A 22,545-nucleotide genomic window follows, 5' to 3' on the forward strand; every position below is an offset into this window, starting at 1 on the left:
GCCTAGCATACCTCCTCTGCACTCCCTCCAAGGCCAAAATATCCTTGCATAAATGCAGCGACCAAAACTGCACACAGTGCTCCAGCTGCGCCCTCACCAATGCCCTATACAGCTGCAGCAAGACCTCCCTACTTTTATATTCAATCCCCCTTGCTATGAAGGCCAGCATCCCATTAGCCTTCCTGACCACCTGCTGCACCTGCAGGCTGGGTTTTTGCGACTCATGCACAAGGACCCTGAGGTCCCTCTGCACCGTCGCCTGCTGCAGTGTTTCGCCATGTAAGTAATAGTCCTTCCTACCATTATTCCTACCAAAGTGGACCACCTCGCACTTGCCAACATTAAATTCCATTTGCCAGTTCTTGGCCCATTCGCCCAGCCTATCTAGATCCTTCTGCAGACTCTCCACACCCTCCGCGCAATTTGCCGTTCCACCAATCTTGGTGTCATCAGCAAATTTCGACTTCTGGATGAGTATATGGGATTGGGAGTTACAGATAGTTCTATGGCCTGGTAAGTATGGATATGATTGGTGCAACTTGTGGGCCGAAAGGCCTGTTTGTGCTGTAGTGTTCGTTGTTTGATGGATTGGGCTACATTCGTGACCTTTTGAAGTTCCTTGCAGTCTTGGGCAGAGCAGGAGCCATACTAAACTGTGACACATCCAGAAAGAATGCTTTCTATGGTGCATTTGCAAAAGTTGCTGAGTGTCATAGCTGACATTCCAAATTTCCTGAGTCTTCTGAGAAATTAGAGACATTGGTGGGCTTTTTTAACTATAGCGTTGGCATGGGGGGACCAGATTTTTGGTGATCTGGACACCTAAAAACTTGAAGCTCTCGACCACGATTTGAACACTTAGTGGAGGAGGTAATCACTACTGAAGGATTACCAAGCTTTTAAATACATCCCCTTTTATTTATTTTTGTCCTACCTAATGTTGCTGCTGCCTCCGCTATTACTGTTACACTGGCAGCATTCTTTCTTTTGTATGTGAAGGAAGATACAAAATATCAATTTTATGTCTAAGCCATATGTTCTATCTCCACATCTCTCTTCCTTTTGGGTCCAAAATCTGCCCTATTCTCCCTTTTGTCTATTATTTTACAGTTTATACGCTGATGAAAGTTTTTCACTTGGTAGTACAGAACTTGAGTATTGCTTAAAAAACAGATATGCTGTAAAAGCCCAATAACACTCATTGGGACAGATGCAAGGTTGACAAATTTCAAAGGGAATAACAGTTTATACTGTATGAGAAAATGGTGCTGATTTGTTGGCAAGTCAGCTCTGGTTGAGGCTTGTCCCTTTATGATTTTGTTTCATTCAAAACAGGCACAATGCATGGACATTTACTTTTGCCTGCAGAGGACAGGCCCTTGCATATAAGTATACGCAAGTGTAAATGAGCCACATTGTGAACCCAACTGATAATCTTAAATTTGTTGTTCGTGTAATAATTAGCATACTCTGGATTGTTTAGAAAGTGCCGTGCAGTCATATAATCACATCTAACATTAGACATTATAATCTGAGTTTTGAAACTGGTTGAGAATGAGTAGTACATTGCCTAGTGTGAACAGGCAAAAGCTGTTTGATATGATCCACCATCAGTCATTGGGTTGCAGTGATATTGTGATATCATACCACCAGTGAAATTTATATACTTAACCACATTACCCAATTGTATGGTGGGCAGACTGTCTGTTATTGGAAAATGCCACTTTCATTGCTAATGCACAGTATCAGCATAAACGGCTAACTTCACCTGCTGCTCAAATTTTTTGAGATACCTTTCCCTTCCAGAGTAATATGAGGTACGTTGGGCAGTTTTCAAGTCTGAAAGTGATGGACTTAGACCCGTTTGTGAGTATGCAGGCAGACTTAGGAGCAGGTCAGAGGCTGTGAACTCTGTAGAGAGTGACTCACCTCCTCTAGACTCTTCAAAGCATATCTGTCATCAACAAGGCACAAGTCAGGAGTGTGATGGAATACTTTCCACTTGCCGGGATGTAGCTGCACCAACGCTTAAGAAGCTTGACACCATCCAGGTCAAAGCAGTGTGGTTGATTGACACCCCCTCCACCACCAATGTACAGTGGCAGCAATGTGCACTGCAGCAGCTCCCCAAGGCTACTTTGACAGCACCTTCTGAATGTGAGACCTCTCCAACCTAGAACATTAATAGCAGCAGGTGCATGGGAACATCAACATCTGCAAGTTCCCCTCCAAGTCACACACCACCCTGCCTTGGAACTGTAAACCTGTTCCTTTATTTTTGCTAGGTCAAAATCCTAGGATTCCTTTTCAAATAGCATTATGGATGTTCCTACAACATGTGGGTTGACAGAACACCATCACCTTTTCAAGGCAAATTAGGAAATGAGCAATAAATGTTGCCAGCGAAGCCCACATCTCATGAACAGATTTTAAAAATATATATATATATATAATAGCAAGCAATGATCTGATTGGCCATTATCCTGCAGGTTTGCTTTGATGTGCCCAATTTCAGCATCAAACTTGTTTGGTGAGCAAATGGCACTGGTCCTATTTACAAGTTGCCGATAATGGCCAAATTTTAGCAAGTGGAGCTGTAGGAATCCCAATGTGTATATTGACCAGTGATGATAAGATTGTGGTAGACTGTATAGAGAACCCATTAGTGCATTTCTCAACTTAGCACATCAAGGTAAGAGAGCTTGTTAGATTGCTCTGTTTTGAAGGTGACTTTTGAGTGCGTGATGGAACACATTAAGGTATATAAGGAATTCTTACACGGAGCCAGAGGCGGATTTACACTTTGTAGGGCCCCACATCATTTCTGCCCCTCCTGACCCCAAACACTGTCACCCCATATAACACAAAGGTGCAAGCCACAAAAAATACACACACTGATCACAGTTTTAGAGCTTTTTAACTTATGAAACATACCAGTATGAATAATTGCCTCACTGCTTGACAGCTGCTGACCAGCTGGGTCACCTTGACTCACGGCTTTCACCTGGCCCCTCTTGCCTTGCTGCTGTTGGGTGGCCTGCCTTGAGCCCTGGGTGGAGGAACTTGCTGCTTCTGTCTTTAAACGCTTGATCTTCTGCATCCAACCTCTCCCTCCTCACCTAATCACCTCTTGTTCCTCACAACTGGACACTTCAATGTTTTGGATCAGCCTGTTTTCTCACTCTAATGGGACTCGACCAATCAGAGGCTGATGTTGCTCTGCATTGCCTGCTGATATCTGGCTCTGATTGATGCCCATAGAGATTGGCCAGCACAGGGCTATCCTGTTGGTCAGGGCCCAGTGCCTATGCACAGTGTGTTTCATTGTAAATTCACCTCTACTTGCAGCTGCAGAATCAAATAAACTAAATGTACCACCTATCTATCAGGAACATGCAAATAGTAGGAGGTTAGGGGTCATTACATCTAAACATTTCTCATGGAAACTACCAAAACTAAGTTGATAAGTTTATTTCAACAGTGTCACATGTTGGCTTACATTAACACTGCAATGAAGTTACTGCGAAAATCCCCTAGTCGCCACACTCCAGCTCCTGTTCAGATACACTGAGGAAGAACTTAGCAGTAAGCAGCACATCTTCTGGTCTGTGAGAGAAAATCTGAGCACCCAGAGGAAACTCACGCAAACACAAGAGAACATGCAAACAGATAGTAACTCAAGCTGGGAACTGAAGTCTCTGGTGCTGTGAGGCAACACTGCTAATCACTGTGGCACTGTGTCGTCCACAGTTAATGACAACTGGTTCTAGAGGTGATCCTATGTTAGCACCATATTATTTGGGCATAAATGGTGTCATTAAAGCTGAACTCAACTGTGAGTTCATAAATTCAGTGAATACAGATTCAGAAAATGGCAGCAGGTCTAATTTGCCATGATATAGTGGCATGGTGCAAATGCCTATGGCTTCCTTAAGCGACACATAGGCTTGCAATGTTGAACCAGCATATAGACACAGTATTACCATCGATATGAAGATGTACTCTTTGTGAAAGTGAAAGAATCCTTACTGTATATGTGAAAAGCTCACTCAGAACGGATTGTTGCAACTTGCTCAAAGATTTGGCCAATTCATGCTGTGCAGAACAGTCAAAGATAAGACTTGTGTAAGAGTAACGAAGTGTCTTTTGTCATCCATGAGATAATTCATCCTCATCATTCACTAGGCCTACATATGGACTAGCTGTCTAAGACACACACAAGGGATGTTCTATTATGGCCTATCTATGACCAGTTCTACACAACATGGATTGGCCAAATAATTGAGTAAGTTGCTGTAACCAGTTAATTGAGCTTTCCATACAAACGGTGAAGGGTTTCTTCACCTTCACAAAAACTGTAAACAGCTTGCATATTAGTAGCATTGCTGTATCCATTCACTCATTAGATACTGTGAGCCTATTCGTTCTGTGACACTTTAGTGCTACTTCACTACATCACAGCAAGCTAGACATGCACCATTTTCTGAATCTGTGTTAATTGAACTTATGAACTTAGAAACTTGCACAGTTGTATTCAGTTTTACTGATCCTGTATGTGCCCAAATAGTTGGTATCGACATCTCTAGGCCAAGCTCTCGCTAATATTTTCTAAAATTAACTGAATCTGTATTCTTTGAGCTTATGAATTTAGTAACTTGCACAGTTGAGTTCAGCTTTCATGCTACCATGGTTTTTATAAATTTATTCATTCAGGGGTGTGGGCTTCACTGGCTTGACTAGCACTTGTTGCCTGTACTTAATTGACCAGGTCCTAGATCTGGTAATGTGTAATGAGACAAGATGAACCAATAACCTCATGATAAAGGAGCCTTCAGGTGACAGCGATTACAACATGAAAGAATTTAATTGTTATGGATCAGGTTAGAAACGCCGAAGTGTTTTATGAAGCCCACCTAAGTCAAAAGTTTTTTTACAATTTAAATTTAGCTAGGATGAGCATGAGACATTTCAATTTAGGTGTGATTCAAGTGATCCATTAGGGAATTTTTATCAAACAAGTTTATCTAAGAATATAGTTATCATGCATAGGAAGAAAATGAGCAAGAACGTTTATCAATTATAAACAAGAAACAAAAGCAACCACTATAATGTATACCCCTTAATGAATATCTATAATGTGTTCCAATTAAAACCAAAACCCATAGACAATAAAAATCTCTTTTCACAGGTTTATCACTGTACAGGCTGAAGCTCTCATGATACTGGAATCCAGTTCCCTGGGTTGAATGCTGATTTCAAATGATCTTGAAAACTCAAAACAGCTCCCCAAAAACACCAAACCATAGATTTTTCACTGTAGGATGGCAATAATTGTGCTTTCAGCTAATTGGTAAAACTCCCAAAATGAAAACAGAGACTTCTTTCAGCTATGCTTCTAATACTGCAGACAAAACAAAAACTAAAAAAAAGCTCTTGTCACCTGGCCAACAGCTATTTTCTCCTCCCACCATTGACATCATCTAAGGCTGTGAGCATAATTTGAAAAAAAAATTTCTTAAAGGGACACTAACATCACAGTGCTCAGTTTGAAAACAAGTAGTGTGGGTCCATGACTAGTGTTTTAAACATTAGTAAAGGTAGAAACATAGGAAAGCGTTGGAAATATGAGCGGAAGTAGGTCATTCGGCCCTTCAAGCCCACTCTACCATTCAATATGATCATTGCTGATTCTCTATCTCAATGCCACGCTCTCCCCATACCTCCTTGACACCTTTTGGAGTCTAGAAATCTCTCTTAAATGTATTCAGTGATTTGGCGTCCATAGCCTTCTGTGGTCAAGAATTCCACAGGTTTACCACTTTGAGTGTAGGGTTTCTCCTCATTTCAGTCCTAAATAGCCTACTCTGTAACCCCTTGTGAAATGTATAGTTTTGGTTTCCTTGTATGAAAAAAAGGTATAATTGTTTTAAAATCAGTTCAGAGAAGGTTCATTTGACTTAAGGGGACTTGATAAAGTGGAGTTGTTCTCTCTTGTGGGGGAAGCTAGAACCCAAGGACACAGTTTAAGAATTGATCTTATTGAATGGCGGGGCAGGCTCGAAGGGCCAGATGGCCTACTCCTGCTCCTATTTCTTATGTTCTTATGTTCTATGAGAACCATTTAGAATGTGGGATTCCCTTCCCTGGTAAGAGATGAAGGCTTGATCGTTAAGCTTGTTCAAGGCCGAGTTAGATTTTTTTTTTGTTTAGTCAAGGGTTATGGATTGCAGGTAGAAAGTGGAGCTGAGACCACAGCCAGATCAACCGTATCTTATTGAATGCTGGAGCATGCTTGATGTCCTGTGTTGCTATGTATGTTGGTGAGTTGCCTTCCTGAACTGCAGCAATCCATGTGGTAAAGGTACACCCACAGTGCTGTTAGGACTGGAGTTCCAGGATTTTGAACAAGTGACGGTGAAGGATCAGTGATTGTGTGTGGCTTGGAAGAGAACTTGCAGGTAGTGGGGTGCCTATCCAGCAGCTGCTCTTGTCCTTCTGGGTGGTTGAGGTTGTGGGTTTGGAAAGTACTGTTGAAGGGGCCTTGCTGAGTTGTTGTAGTGCATCTTGTAGCTGTTACACCCAATTGCCATTGTGTGTTAGTGGTGATGGAGTAAGTGTTTTAAGATGGTGGATAGAATGCCAGTCAAGTGGGCTGTTTTGTCCTGGATGGTGTCTGATGTCTCGAGTGTTGTTGGAACTGCACACAAATGGAGAGATTCTCTCTTGTTGGAGATAATCATTACCTGGTTCTTATGTGGCACAAATGTTACAGAATGATCCTGTAGCCACAGTATTTATATAGCTGATCCAGTTCATTTTCTGGTCAGAGACTCATAGAATCCCTACAGTACAGAAGAGATCTTAAGGCCCATTGAGTCTGCACTGACTCTCTGACAGAGTATCTTATGCAGGCCCTGTTCCCTACCTTATCACTGTAACGCCACACATTTACCATGGCTAATCCATCTAACCTATGATTGTGGGACACTAAGGGCCAATTTTGCATGGCCAATCCACCTAACCTAGTCATTGATAACCATAAAAGTAGGAACAGAGGTAAGCATTCGGCCCATCAAGTTTGCTTTGCCAGTTAATGCAATTATAGCTGATCTGATATAATCAATTCCATTTTCCCACCTTAGCTCCATAACCCTTGATTCCCATACTGATTAAAAATCATTCTGTCTCAGCCTTGAACATACTTAATGGCCTGGCCTCCATAGCTTTCTGTGGTAAAGAATTCCACAAACTCATTACCTTCTGAGTGAAGTTAGAAGTCTCACTAGGGTTCTCACTAGGGAACCACTCATCTGATGAAAGAGCAGCAATCTGAAAGCTCGTGATACCAAATAAACCTAGTGTTGTGCGACTTCTAACTGTGCCCACTCCAGTCCAACACCGGCATCTCCACATCATGGTTTCTGAGTGAAGAAATTCCTCCATCTCTGTTTTAAATTGGCAACCCGTTATTCTCAGATTATGCCCTCTGGTCCTAGACTGTTCCACATGAGGAAACATCCTCTCAGCATCTACCCTGTCAAGCTTCCTGAGAATTCTGTATGTCTCAATAAGGTCACTTCTTATTCTTCTAAACGCCAGTGATTATAGGCCCAACCTACTTAACCTCTCTTCATTAGAAAATCCCTTCATACTTGGGATCAACTTAGTAAACCTTCTGTGGACTGTCTTTAATGCCAGTATATCTTTCCTTAGATAAGGGAACCAAAATTACTCTGTATTTCAGGTATGGTCTAACTAGTGCCTTGCGCAGCGTGTGCCTGCTGCACAGTCTGTTTTAACCCTATACGATGGACAAAGAACTGCAAGGAGACATCTTGTTGGTACAACCAATATTTATTTAAAACACACAATCAATATTCACTCACCCAACCAACAATAAATTATCTTACAGAAAATACTAAAGTTCAAGTCCAATATGAGACCTTGAATTAACTTGACTGGCAAGTACCCAAGCAGATATTGGCCTTTATCTATGCGCTGGTCTCGGTCCTCTTCTGCGTAGCCTGGTCCTTTGGTCTGGTCTGGGACTCTGGCTCTAGTCTTCCTTCCTTCTTGGGTGTGGTGGCCCTCCTCATGCTGATCGTTGCTGGCGACAGTCATCATTGTTGTAGCTCATTCGTGGGGTCAGAGAGAGAGAGAGAGATTCTTGGTTGTGCAGCACTCTTTATACCCCGTTGGGTTTCACACCGCTTTTGGCCATTACCAATCAATCGATCAGGACTTGATCACCCTGATCGATTAAAGTCCAATCGGATGCTGCCATACCAATCTGAGTGTGTCCCCAGTGGCCATATCGTAGGTGCTGGGGACACATAGAATACACACCTTCCAAATAAGGGGTTGCGGTGCCCCTTTGTCTGCTTTTTAAAAAAAGACCCAGTTTGACCAGAAAGCCTCTCTCTTGTCCTGGAGATGACCCATATCATGTGTATTCATTTGTCTGGGTTGTAGCCTGTTTATTTCTGTCTTTTAGGCTGCAGCCTGTCATTTTAGTTCTTGCCCAATTGTCCCAGAGTGCTTTACAAATTGCCATTTTAGATGGCCTGTTTGGCCACAGTCACCCTTTGATCCTGAACGCGAAGCGTGATGGAACACAAACTCTGGACCAGTATCCCTCAGGAATTCCCCAGTCACTCAACAACCAAGTAAGGCCCAGGCATTGGCATGCACTGTAATAATACATCCCTACAACATATTGACATTCCCGAAGCTACAGACAACAACACTCTACAAATACAAACAACCACATATTCTAAACACCGTTATTACAATAAGCTAATTACCCACAGGTAATCAGATATTCTAAACACTCATTACAATAAGCTAATTATAAACCAACATTCAAACAAACGTTAAAATAAAGTATTTGCGGATCTGAGGCACATGTTAACATAGAACATAGAACATTACAGCGCAGAACAGGCCCTTCGGCCCACGATGTTGCGCCGACCAGTTACAAAACAATGACCCACTAACCTAAACCAATCCCTTTTCGTCCATAAACCTATCCACGGATCTCTTAAACGCCCCCAAACTAGGCGCATTTACAACTGCAGCAGGCAGGGCATTCCGATCCCTCACCACCCTCTGGGTAAAGAACCTACCCCTGACATCCGTCCTATAACTACCACCCCTTAATTTAAAGCCATGCCCCCTCGTGCTAGATTTCTCCATCAGAGGAAAAAGGCTATTACTATCCACCCTATCTAAACCTCTAATCATCTTATATGTTTCAATAAGATCCCCTCTTAGCCACCTTCTTTCCAGCAAAAACAACCCCAAATCCCTCAGCCTCTCCTCATAGGACCTCCCCTCCATACCAGGCAACATCCTGGTAAACCTCCTCTGCACCCTTTCGGGGCAAATGTGGCCAGAAAATCATGCCCAGAGAATCCCTACAGTGCAGAAGGAGGCCACTCGGCCCATCAAACCTGCACCGACAACAATCCCAACCAGACCCCACCCCCCAACCCCACATATTTACCCAGCCACTAAGGGTCAATTTAGCATGGCCACCTAACCGGCACATCTTTGGACACTAAGGGACAATTTACCATGGCCAATCCACCCAACCTGCACATCCCCGGACACCAAGGGACAATCCAGCATGGCCAATCCACCCAACCTGCACATCCCTGGACACCAAGGGACAACCCAGCATGGCCAATCCACCCAACCTACACATCCCCAGACACCAAGGGACAACCCAGCATGGCCAATCCGCCCAACCCACACGTCCCTGGCCACCAAGGGGCAACCCAGCATGGCCAATCCACCCAACCCACACATCCCTGGCCACCAAGGGGCAACCCAGCATGGCCAATCCACCCAATCCACACATTTCTGGAGTGTGGGTAGGAGGAAACCGGAGCACCCGAAGGAAACCACGCCGACATGGGGAGGAAGCGCAGACCCCACACAGCGACCCGAGGCTGGAACTGAACCCAGGATTTCCAATGGCTCATTAATACAAATAGCAAAATGGCAGGCTTTCTCTAATCATTGCTCTACTGAATTAGGAGAGACCATGGTTCAAGGGTGGATCCTATGTCCTGCCACAGGGTAATCCTCTTTTCCATCAGCCGAATTGGACTGTGAGGATGATTAGGCATGCCAGGGTGAACAAAATCAGTCCTACCGCCAGGTGTGACATTATGCAAACAAATAGATGAACTTGGACATTTGAGCCCAGTTCCAAAGGTCATCCCACTAACAGGTGACTTTGATTTCTTTAATTCTCCTTTTTACCTCTTGGATCTGCTGTACTACATTGGTGAAGGTTCTGTGGACTGTAGTCAATTTTGCCCGAATCAGGTTTAACTTCTGTGTCATATTTCTCATAGTACTCCCCTAGAGTCTGTCAGAGCTTGTCAGTGGCATTCATAAGAACATAAGAGAGAGAGGGTAGATCTTATGGATGTCTGTTAGTTGAATGAGGCCCATCCTGGCTGGTATGTCTGGTTTGAAGCAGAATGTAGTGTTAGTAATGTTACAATGAGTCACGCCATATTAATATTGTTTCAGGGGGGTGTGAGTCAGTATCTCCCTGCTCCCTTAAAAGCTACCTGAATTTTATCTGTGTGCAGGCTATGAGCTTCTACTGAGCAATTTAGGTTAGTGTTTGTTCTGAAGCCTTACAGTGCATGCTCATTTAAGTAAACTGGGTACAGGCATGTGATTATTTCATCAGCTTGCTGACATCTGTCCAGAGTAGTGCTTATGTGTCTCCCTTCTGTCTCCACTGCGTACGGTAAAGTACCGTCATACCCTATCCAGATATCCTCATGGATAGTCCCTATATTTTCCACATCAAAGACCCTCAGTCCGATCCGGTTGTCAGTGATTATGGGGAGCCCTAAGATCATTCCCGGTGCTTTCCCTGGAATCCCTTTACATTTGTCATTGAACCAGACTTTGGTCAATTGTCGCATCTGGCATCCGGATAACGCGGGGTGTTTCTTACCTGTAAATAGGTGTTCTGTCTGTTCATCACTAATCCAAGACAGAACCTGTCCACTGCGTACCTGCGCTAGGTTTTCCCTTAGCTGTTCTATCATCCACTGTCCATATGCACTACATAAAGTTGGTCATCATCCTCTAATTTTTAACTGATTGTCTTGGCATGTCCTTCCAATACAGCTTACCGTGTGGTTGCTGGCTATGTTCCCATCAGTTCCCCTTCAGCATCTTGCTGATTGTCCTCATTGATAGAACTTAGTGTCTGTTTAACCTGTTGGGTTAGAACCCTAAGTTTATTGTCCAGGTTTGCTAAATCAAGGACGTTGGTGGTTGCTACCCATGCCCCATATGCTGTGCATGTCATCGACTAACTCTGTCTTGGATCTTTCCTATCTTTCATCCATTCCTATCTTCTGTTCTAACAGTCTGAGAGTCAAGTGGAGTTATAGTCTCTTAAGTTGGTGAAAGCACCACTCTGGCAGTTGGGTCCCAACTATATCCACCACCACAGGTACCAATTCGTGGTGGATGTTGTCATACAAGGTTTTCCCTGTGTGTTTTAGTATCAATCCATTCTGTGGTCTGGGGCTTCAGGACAAATCGAGTGGGGATGGGTCTGGGGTTGGCTTCGGCCCAGTTCTTATTTCGTACAATGCAAAGTTCCCCTATGAACGTCCCGGGGCACCACTGTCCCAGCTCGAATCCTTTCTCTGGGCTCTTGGCCAGACATCCAATTTCAGGCCACCCATTATCTGAAAATCCCCACCAATCCCCTTCTATGGTGACACTCAGAACATTCAGTTGAACCGCCATTTGATTTTTTTGTACCAGCCACTGGTTGTTACACCCAAACATTATACTCTGTTATCAGTGTGCACCCATAACACACCCTCCTTACATTCCCCCACATCAGGTGGGGCAAACCATAAACAACCCGCTCATAAGTAATAAGTTCATCTTGCTTGGAGTGTCCTGTCTACTTATCCCGATGAGGTAGATCGTAGGTTGCATCTCTGTCGTCATCCATTGCTGTCCTGAGGAGATCAGTGTAATTTTTGCTGTTATTGCATCTAATATTTGATGTATATACATGTATTTAAACTGTCCATGCCACTCCCTCTTTTTTTTGAACACTTATTTCATAGTGGTGTGGTCAGGAGGACCTGGGAATATCAATTGTCGCTTGCAAGTCATAGTTTTTTTAAAATTCTAATTGTGGAGCACTACGGAGCAATTTTTGTTCAAATCGATGAATAGACGAGTCGTGGGGTTGTCAGAAAAGAGCTTATTTAACTGGCCAGCAAAATCAAGGCGGCCAGGTTCAGTCTAGCAGCAGGCACCATTAAGTATAGGGATTCGAATAGCACTGGAGTCGGTCTGAATTGACCTGAAGAGGTGTCCGTTCTATAAGTGTGTTGGAGTTTGAAGTTGGAGCTGCATGTAAAATTTAACACAAGTGCCTCTAACAGTTGAAAATTTAGCCCTTTAACATTAGGAGCAAAGAGACAGCCCTTCCATCATTAGAACACTGGAAATAAAATTCTTAGTGTCACTTGGAATGCTATGGAGCTGTGTTAAGAGCAACTTCATATTGTACCAGGCTTTTGCACTGTAAGAGTTTTGTTTGTTTTCATTTCCTGCTGAAAATGTAGCAGAGTTGCCTTGATGATTTTAAAATCTGGCGTAGCTGCCTCAAAGATTTGTATGGTTGGCTTAATGTCTCAACTAGAGAAAGGTGGCGAAAGAGCACAGCATCGGATTGTACAGATAACCTGGTTAATCATATTAGCAGTATACAAACGAGTCGGTTGTACTTAACCGTGGACGTTTTACTGTCAGTTGGTCCCGGTGGATCGGCAAATTGCAGGATTGTTTTTTTTTAAGCGAGTGCTTCCATCAGAGATTCTTGTGTCTTGCATTGGACTGTATTGTAGAATGAATTTCATCATTTGGAGCACCTCAGATTTCTTTATTCCGCATGTCTGTTAACCAGTTGCCCAACAGAGATTCATCTTCTGAATCATTCATCTCATGGGGCTCCATCATTATCTCCTTACCTGGTTTCCATACCCATGCCTGTTTGTTGGACTGCACTGTGGGGTCTGAGTTTGAATCAGGGTTCAGGAGTCCTTCATCCTTGTGTTCTAGTCCTAATTAATCTCTGTGTCTGGTCCCTTATCCATGTGGGGGATACAGCATCGGGTGTCCCTGTCAAAATAACCCGGTGTTGTTTAATCAGGACCTCGTTGTTGGGCCTGGGGCTGTTAAGGCTTATGTTTATGGGAGAATCCTTAATGCTGTGAGGGCCGATATTTGGTAAGTCATGCCAGTCCCCTCGGGTGCTCAATTCCCCTGTTACTGATCCAGGTTGATCAGTACCCCTAGGGGCACTTCAGGTATGGGCGAGGCTCTGGGCTGTAGTGTAGTAGGGGTAAGGGTCTGGTCTGTGTCTGAAAGTGGATGAGAAGGTGTGCGGGGAAATACATTTCCTGGATGAGGCTATTCTGGTCGCCTAGTATCATCTTCCCCTATTTCTAATGAGAGATGGTGGAAGTGATTATTCTGAGTCCATAAGCTTTCAGTTGATTGACATGGAACCAACCAGTTTTCCCATTGGCGATTAGGACTTTATACACTGAGGGGCTTATTTTGTCGATGATGGTGTGCAGACCTGCATATCTCGACGACAAGAAAGAACTGGGGTTGTAGAGGGAAACCATCACATGCTGGCCAACTGTATATTCTACTGGGTGTACCCTTTTATTGAAATATGCCTTGCTCTGTTTCGTTTTAACTCCTAATCAGACAGCCACAGTTAACTGCTTTAATGTTTTCAGTTATCTGCTGGGTGGCTTTCTCATGGGTGAGTGCTGTGATAGCAGGCTCAGTTAATTCAAATCCCAATAAGTATTTAGCTCCCCTCATAGGTCGGCCAGTCATTAATGTGTTGGGGGGGGGTGAATCCAGTAGAACTGGAAACGGTGTTGCATATCATCATGAGAGCAAAGAGAAGTACTGCATTTCATGTGCTATTTTGCTGCACTGTCTTTCTAATGATCCCTTTTAGCATTCAGTTCATGCGCTCTACAATTCCACTGGATTGTGGATGGTAGGCGATATGAAATTTCTGCTTGATGTCAAACATAGCCATAACATTCTGCATCACCCACCCAGTGAAATGTGTCGGACTGTGTGCTGCAGGGAAGACCCCATCATGTAAACACCTGCTGGGCTAATATCTTTGTAGTGGCCTTAGCAGTGTTGGATCTAATGGGGAATACCTCGACCCATTTGGTGAAGGTATCTATTATTACTAGGAAGTATTTAAATCCATTCCTACGTGGCAGTAATGGGCCAATATAATTAATTTGGAGATTTGTCCAGGAGCCTTCTACTAGGCATGTGTGTCTTAGCCACGCTTTTCTGGCATACCTATCGGGGTTGTTCTGGGCACAAATTAAACGATTGCCGATATAATGGGCAAGGTCATTGTGTAGTTTGGGCCACTAATTCTTTTAATCACTTGATTGTTATCTCTGTGCTCCGATAGCCATGTCCGTCATGGTACTGGTAGATGAACTGATTTCTGTTCTGGGTAGGGACGTATGTGTTTGCCGTTAATATCAGACCCTCCTGAATTTGTATTTTGTCCTTCCATTTCTCACATGGGGCTGGGTAGACTCCTTCTAAAATTTGTTTTAGGGAACTGTCAGTGTGCTGTGCCTGGACCAGGTCGGCTATATTAGTTTGGCAAATCGTCACAGCATTTAGTTGCTCCCCTACAGGTGGCTGCCAACACTGTCCTGTACGAGCACCAGCCTTGGCTAGTGCATCAGCCTTACAGTTACCAGGTGGGGAGGTCCTGTTGTGGCGACTAACCTTAATAATTCCATATGTGCATCCTTGGGTGGCCTGCAGAACATATTTTAATAAGAGGGCTGATGATAGGGGCTTTCTGTCCGCAGATACGAAGCCTCTGGCTTCCCATAATGGTAGGAACTCAGTCAGGCTGTTGCACGCGTACATACTATCAGAGTGTATGTTGGCAGGGATTGGAAATGGGTCTGGATGACTCACTACGTATGCGACTGCTGCTAATTCGGCAGGTTGAGCACTCAAATGACTGAGTAGTTTGAGGGCGAGTTCTATCAGTGGCTGTCCCTGTTGGTTTTCCACATAAATGCCACATCCTGTGATCCTGGTCCCATCCTCTATGGTGGATGAACCGTCTACATAAATTCTCATGGCTGAGTCTGTCTGTTGGGTGGCTTCAATTTTATCCCTGATCGTGTCTCCTATTGTTTCGGGATAAACAGACCTGTGGGGTCCTTTAAATCTATAACCATAATCTGACACTCGTGCAGATCTCCCCCATAATTTAAATTATGTGCCAGGAACATGGGCACTTTGGTTCGCTTTACAGTGATGTCCCTACCCTGCAGTAGTAGTGACCAGCAGGCAGCGCGAACCTGGCTTACTGAGCCATCAGTGAGAACAGTTATTGGGTTCAATCTGGTGATATAGACAAAATGCTGCACGGCCCAAAATACCGCGAGCAGGTGTCGTTCACACCCAGAGAAGCCTTGTTCGACTGTGTCCAGTACTTGTGAGGCATAGGCTACTGGGCTTGTCCACCATGAGTTTCTTGTAATAATACTGCTAAAAATGTGTGGTCGGAGGCTGCAACTTCTAAGGCATATGGTAAATCTGGGTTAAGGACTAGTAAGGCTGGCATTGTGGCAAGGGCGCACTTTAAATTGGTTACTGCAGCTGGGTGCTGCGCATTCCACTTCCAGGTCACATTTTTCTTTAGTAATTTGTAAAGCGGGGCTGCCTTGGTGGCAAAGCCATCTATATGGTTCCAACAGTACCTCCTAGACCTAGGAAGGATTGGAGGGTACTCACATCTCGGGGCAGTAGGAGGTGCACTTATGGAGTCTATCCTCTCCTGTTCAATCTCCCTCTTCCCATGGGTAATCACTGTACCTAGGTATATAACCTTGGGTTGCAAAATTTTGATTGACTTTGCAGCCTAATAAGTGGAGCAGTGTGAGTAATTCATCCAGCAATGCTATATGCTCCTCTTTGGTGTTAGTCTGTTACAATAAATCATCTATGTATTGGACCAAGCACTCGGGTCAGGAAAACTTTTCTAGCCTAGCAGCTAGTCGCCTGTGGAAGATAGACGGGGAATTATGGAAACCCTGTGGTAGGCAAGTCCAAGTGTATTACTTAGAAGGTAAAGGCAAACTTGTACTGGCAAGACCGATTTTAAAGGGATGGACCAGAAGCTGTTACTGATAGTACCATGAAAAACTTGCCTGAGCTCCCTGTCTCATCGTGGTGACGGGGCTTGTGGCTACTGTGGAGGCCATGCATGGGGTAACCTTATTTAATTCCCGATAATTGACCTTTAACCGCCATGATCCATCTATTTTCTTCACAGGCCATATCAGCACATTATTTGTGGATGCCACTCATCTCAACACCCCATGCTGTAATAGGTATCAATTACTTTGGCCACCTCCCCCTGTGCCTGTCTGGGGAAACCATACTGTCTTTGGGGTTTCGGATCCGGCCCTTCAACTAACCCCTCCCCAGGCATCTGACCACAATCATGTTTATGCCATGCAAATGCCCCAGTGTTCCTTTGAAGCACCTTCCTGATGGCTGGATCACTGCTAATCATTAAGGGATCAAACCAGAATTCCCCTATTGTGCTAATCCTATTAGCATATGTCCCGACTGGAATGATTGTTGCTTTGCTAATTGTAGCCATCTGCCAATTGCATTGATTAGCTGGATCAAATGAAAGATTACACTTATTCATGTAATTGGACCCAAGGATGTGTTCAGTATTTGGGGGAAGGTCAACTAATATCACTGGATGCTCACACACCATATTACCTAGGTGGACCTGTACAGGGGCTGTAATGCGTCCCTCCTGCATGGGTCGTGTGAATCCACTGAACGTGCCTGTAGTTGCCAAGGGATGTCTGTTTTTAATTTTGATACATTCAGAGCAGTTCGGAAGTGTCTGGTATCCCAAAGGAATTCTACGAGGTGGCCTCTTATCTCGCTGTTAACTAGGGGTCTCCCTACACTATCCCTCCTGGTGCTACAGACCCAGGTTGGGGAGGCCGGGCACCGTCAATCTAGGGTTCCATAGGCGGGGACAGTTGGATACAATGATGGGCTCATGCTTACGGTGTGCATGGGGTGACCGGCACCTTCCATCAGTGGTGGACAGTGTTCTCTCTCGTGCCTAGGAGCTGCCCTAACTGGTGGAGCCAGTGGTCCTGGTAGTCTCGGGGACCGTGTACATGGTGGCAGGGGTCTCCTACAATTTCGGGCGAAGTGTCCTGGCTGCCCGCAATTAAAACATGTCCCTTTATTTCTTCCTGGAGCTGCAGTATAAGGTGGAGCTATATCTCTCTGGTGTTGGTGATCCCCTCTATCTTCATTTCCCCATACTGAACCCTGGCTAGCCCTCATCAGGAGCATTCTCGCCTCCCTTTCTGACTGTGATATTGGGGCTCCCTGAACTTCCTGTTCCCAGATTCGAGCTAAGCACCGGAGAACCCATGCTTCATTGTGTGTGGTTTCTGCAGGGTCAAAATCAGTGCAGGCTTTCTTGCCTTCCTCTGTGGTGTGTGAGACTAATGTCCTCGCCTATTTGGATGAATCAATTTCATTTAATCTAGCCCGATCCAGTTCCCCATACACTCCCATGAAGGGGATCCATAAATGACCAGCAAAGGCAGTCGGATGTTCCCCTTTCCTCTGTCTACATTTATTTAACCCATCTACAGGATCCCCTTTATTAAACCCTACCGCAGTCAATATCGCTTTCTTAATTTTAAGGTTCCTTCCCCAACATTTTGAGGGGCTGGCAAGGCAAACCGTGAAGACTTGCTTTAGCACATGACTATCAGCTTCACTTCTTCCCTTTCATCTAGCCCATCTTCTGCTGCCTAACATCCTCAAAGAAATTGTGTGGATCAGCTAAAGGGTCAAAATTTGTGATTTTGTTTGTGATTTCAGCCAATTGTGCCACCGTAATTGGGATCGTGTATGTAACAGCTGGGCCCCAAGACTCTCCTACCCAATGTTCAGTCATCACTAGGTGCATCGGTACTGGAGGTGAATCTGGGGGTGCGGTGGAGTATGATTTCCCCTGGGAAAGATGGTGGTAGACCTCAATGGTCGATTTGCGTAACGTAAAGTCTAGCATTCTCCTTTAACTCTCCCTAATCTGCATTCTCTGTCTCCTTTCCTCTACTGTCCCGAAGGTACACATAAATCCGTTTTGAACCGATTAATAGGGATTCCATACATGAAATTTCTTGCTGGCAATTGGAGTGGTCAGCGGTTGCCTGTCTCAGCTCTTTACTAGCTTGATGTAGTGCTTTTATTGCTGCCTGCAGATCAGTGCACTTAGCTTCCAATTGTGCTACTGCCCACTCGGCTTCACCTTTTGGCCAAGACAGTGCACCGGGTTCTTGGTAGGCTCTCTCATACTGGGTTTGAAAATTGCCCAGATGTAATAAATTTGCCTAGCTGGTTCTCTGTCCTTTTCGGCTCTTATCTGCTCTATCCTCTTCTGCTGTTGTTCCTTTAGTTTCTTATTCTCTTCCTCCTTTTCCTCCTGTGCCTGCTTTGATTCTGCCAGTATTTAATTCTTTTTCTGTTCCTGGCAGCTGTCTTAAGCAGCTCTCAATGACAATTTCTTTCTCGCATTTACCTGCCTGTTTTCCCTGAACTTCCCTTAGATCATCCCAATACTACTTGCCCTATGGATCCCAGTGCCATATCAGTATTGGCACAAGATTCTGCCCAGAAGGGCCACCCTTTCTTAATAAATTCCCTGATTTTTGTTCCCCATATGGGACACTTTTCTGTCTCTATGCTGTTTCCTGCCATTCTATATTCAATGACAAGAGATAGGGAGTTGATCGGACTGCAGATACGGCTTTGAGCTATAGTCCGGTCATATTCCCTCCAGATTCGAATGCAAACCTATGGATTTTACCCTTTCCTCCTTGTTAGTGACAATGCATGCACAATAAACAATTTCCCAAAAGCAGTTATTTGTCCAATAAGGAGTTTACACCTGTTGGCTCTGAGTTTTAAGTAATTATTCAATATATATCCTGCAGAATTCAATATCGGAGCAACAAAGTTACTTACTGTCGATTGTCCTGGCGGTGTCACCAATTACTGTGCCTGCCGCACAGTCTGTTTTAACCCTTATACAACGGACAAAGAACTGCAAGTAGACATCTTGTTAGTACAACCAATATTTATTTAAAACACACAATCAATAATCACCCACCCAACCAACAATAAGTTATCTTACAGAAAATACTAAAGTTCAAGTCCAATATGAGACCTTGACTTAACTTTGCGTGACTGGCAAGTACCCAAGCAGATATTGGCCTTTATCTGTGCACTGGTCTCAGTCATCCTCTGCATAGTCTGGTCTGGCACTCTGGGTCTGGTCTTCCTTCCTTCTCAGGTGTGGTGGCTCTCCTCGTGCTGGTCATCGCTGGCGATAGGCACCATTGTTGTAGCTTGTTCGTGGGGTTAGAGAGAGAGAGAGATTCTTGGTTGTGCAGAACCCTTTATACTCCATTGGGTTTCACGCCCCTTTTGACCATTGCCAATCAATGATCAGGACTTGATCACCCTGATCGATAAAGTCCTGTTGGGTGCTGCAATATCTGGGTGTGTCTCCAATGGCCATGTCTGTAGGTGCTGGGGGCACGTAGAATACACACCTACCTCCCAAATAAGAGGTTACGGTGCCCTATGTCTGGTAAACAATGCAGTTTGACCCGAAAGTCTCTTTTTTTGTCCTGGAGATGACCCATGTCCTGTGTATTCATTTGTTTGGGTTGTAGCCTGTTTATCTCTGCCTTTTAGGCTGCAGCCTGTCGTTTTAGTTCTTGCCCAATTGTCCCAGAGTACTTTACAAATAGCCATTTTAGATGGTCCATTTGGCCACAGTACTTTTAGCAAAACTTCCCTATTTTTACACTCCATTCCCTTTGAAATAAAGGCCAGCATTTCATTTCATCAGCCTTCCCAGTTGTGAGGGATGCGATGGCCTGGCGGTATTATTGCTGGACTATTAATCCAGAAAGTCAGCTAATGTTCTGGGGACCCAGGTTCAAATCCCGCCATGGCAGATGGTGGAATTAGAATTCAATAAAAAATATTTGGAATTAAAATCTGCTGATGATCATGAAGTCATTGCCAATTCTCAGAAAAACCCATCTGGTTCACTAATGTCCTTTAGGGAAAGAAATCGGCCATCCTTACCGGTCTGGCCTACATGGGACTCCAGAGCCACAGCACTGTAGTTGATTCTCAACTGCTCTCTGAAATGCCACTCAGCAAGCCACTCAGTTCAAGGGCAACTAGAGATGGGCAAAAAACGCTGAACAGCCGGTGATGCTCATGTCCCACGAATGAATTTTTTAAAAAAATTACTTGCTGAACTTGCATACTATCTTTTTGTAATTTATACATGAAGACCCCTAAAGCCCTGTGCTGCAGCTTTCTGCATTTAAATAACACCTAGTTCCTTTATTTTTCCTACCAAAATGCATAACTTCACATTTTCCTGTATCATATTCCATCTACCAAGTTTTCGTCCATTCACCTAATCTGTCTATATCCCTCTGTAGCCTTTGTGTCATCCTCACCACTTGCCTTCCCACCTATTTTTGTGTCATCCACAAACTTGGCATTAGTATCTTTGCTTCCCTTGTCCAAATCATTAATATGTATTGTGAATGATTGTGACCCTGCCAAGAATCCCTGTGACACTTCACTAGTCATGATGTAGAGATGCCAGCATTGGACTGGGGTAAACACAGTAAGAAGTCTCACAACACTAGGTTAGAATCTGAATCTTTAAGACTTGAATAGCAGGTTAGCTGTAAAGACTTGCATTTTAATCAGTATTCTGTAAACTGTGTGTGACTTTATATGCCCTTCTCTGATCAGAACCTTCCACACACCTGACAAAGGAACACCGTTTCCGAAAGCTTGTGAGATTATTATTAAATAAACTGGTTGGACTCTAACCTGCTGTTGTGAGACTTCTTACCACACTTCACTAGTTACAGGTTGCCATCCTGAAAATGTTCCGCTTATCCCAACTGTCTTCCATAACTTAGCCAATCCTCTATCCATGCTCTTATACCAGCCATAACACCGTATGCTATCTTTTTAAGCAGTCTTTCATGTGATACCTTAACAAATAATATTTTGAAATCCAAGTATATTGCATCAACTGGTTCTCCTTTTATATACTCTGCTTGTTGCCACCTCAAAGAATTCTAATAATTCTTTTATTATTAGGCATCATGTCCCTTCATGAAACCATGCTGACTCCGTTTGATTGTATTATATATTTTTAAATGCTCTGTTATTACATTCCTTATAATGGACCCAAACATTTTCCCAATGATAGAGGTTAAGCTAATTGGTCTATAGCTACTTGCTTTTTGTCTTTTTTTGCATAAAGATGTTACATTGGCAGTTTTCCAATCTTGTGGGACTTTTCCAGAATTTAAGGATTCTTGAAAGATTATTACCAGAGCATCCCCGTATATTGATTGTGAGGGCTTCAGCATGATAATGCTATTCAATGTCAAGGAGAGATGATTAGATTCTCTCTTGTTGGAGATGATCATTACCTGGTTCTTATGTGGCACAAATGTTACTTTCCAGCCCAAGCCTGAATATTGTCTGAGTCTTGCTGTAGATAGAAATGGACTGCTTTAAATAGGTGGCATTGTCATGGGATCCCCTCCAGGCCAAGCTCTTGCTGACAGTTTATTGTGTTCCACAAGAAACACGTTTTCAATGGAAGTGACCCCTAATCTTCTTCTACTTGCATATTTTTCATACAGACATGGTGGGGGCAATTTGCCCAAAAACAAAATCGGTGTCCTACAGATGTTTTTTGGGCAAGCTGAGTATCATGAATTTATGGTATTCTCTGCAATACAAAGGCTGTCAGGCAATTTACGCCAGTGTGTGTCGGGGGGAGGGAGGGGCAAGCCCCCTGATGTTGAGTCCCATCTTCCCATCCCTCCTATCTACTCCCTATCTAGTTGCTTCTACCAATACTGTCATGGTTCAATGCATCTGTGTGCAACAGATGGATTGGTGAGGGTGAGGGCAAGGTCAAGTAGGACAACTGGGCAATTCCACCCTGACCATACACTTTTGTGCCACCACCTCTACTGTGTCTGTCCTACCAATGGAACAAGAGTTCACTGGGAATGATGATGATGCTGGCTGAGAAATTGTCTGTAAGGCATAATTCATGAGTATAACTATGTCAGGCTGTTGCTTGGCCAGTCTGTGGGGCACCTCTCCCAATTTGGGCAAAAGCCCTAAGTAAGGAGGATTTTGCAGGATTGACAGAACTGAGTTTGCTGTTGTTTCTGCTGCTTTGATGGTCTGTCTGATTTCATTCCTTTTTTCAGACTGTGTAGTATCTTGTTGCAACCAAACGGCTTGCTGGACCATTTCAGAGACAACTAC

General features: G+C 44.0%; 1 protein-coding gene across 2 annotated transcripts in view; it reads left to right on the top strand.

The window, feature by feature from the left end:
• slc67a1 (solute carrier family 67 member 1) overlaps positions 1-22,545 on the top strand; it is a 114,269-nt gene that overhangs the window by 7,608 nt on the left and 84,116 nt on the right. The window lies entirely within an intron of this gene.

The sequence above is a fragment of the Carcharhinus amblyrhynchos genome, chromosome 6 (assembly GCF_965287045.1).
Source record: "Carcharhinus amblyrhynchos chromosome 6, sCarAmb.v2.hapA, whole genome shotgun sequence".
NCBI lineage: Eukaryota > Metazoa > Chordata > Chondrichthyes > Carcharhiniformes > Carcharhinidae > Carcharhinus > Carcharhinus amblyrhynchos.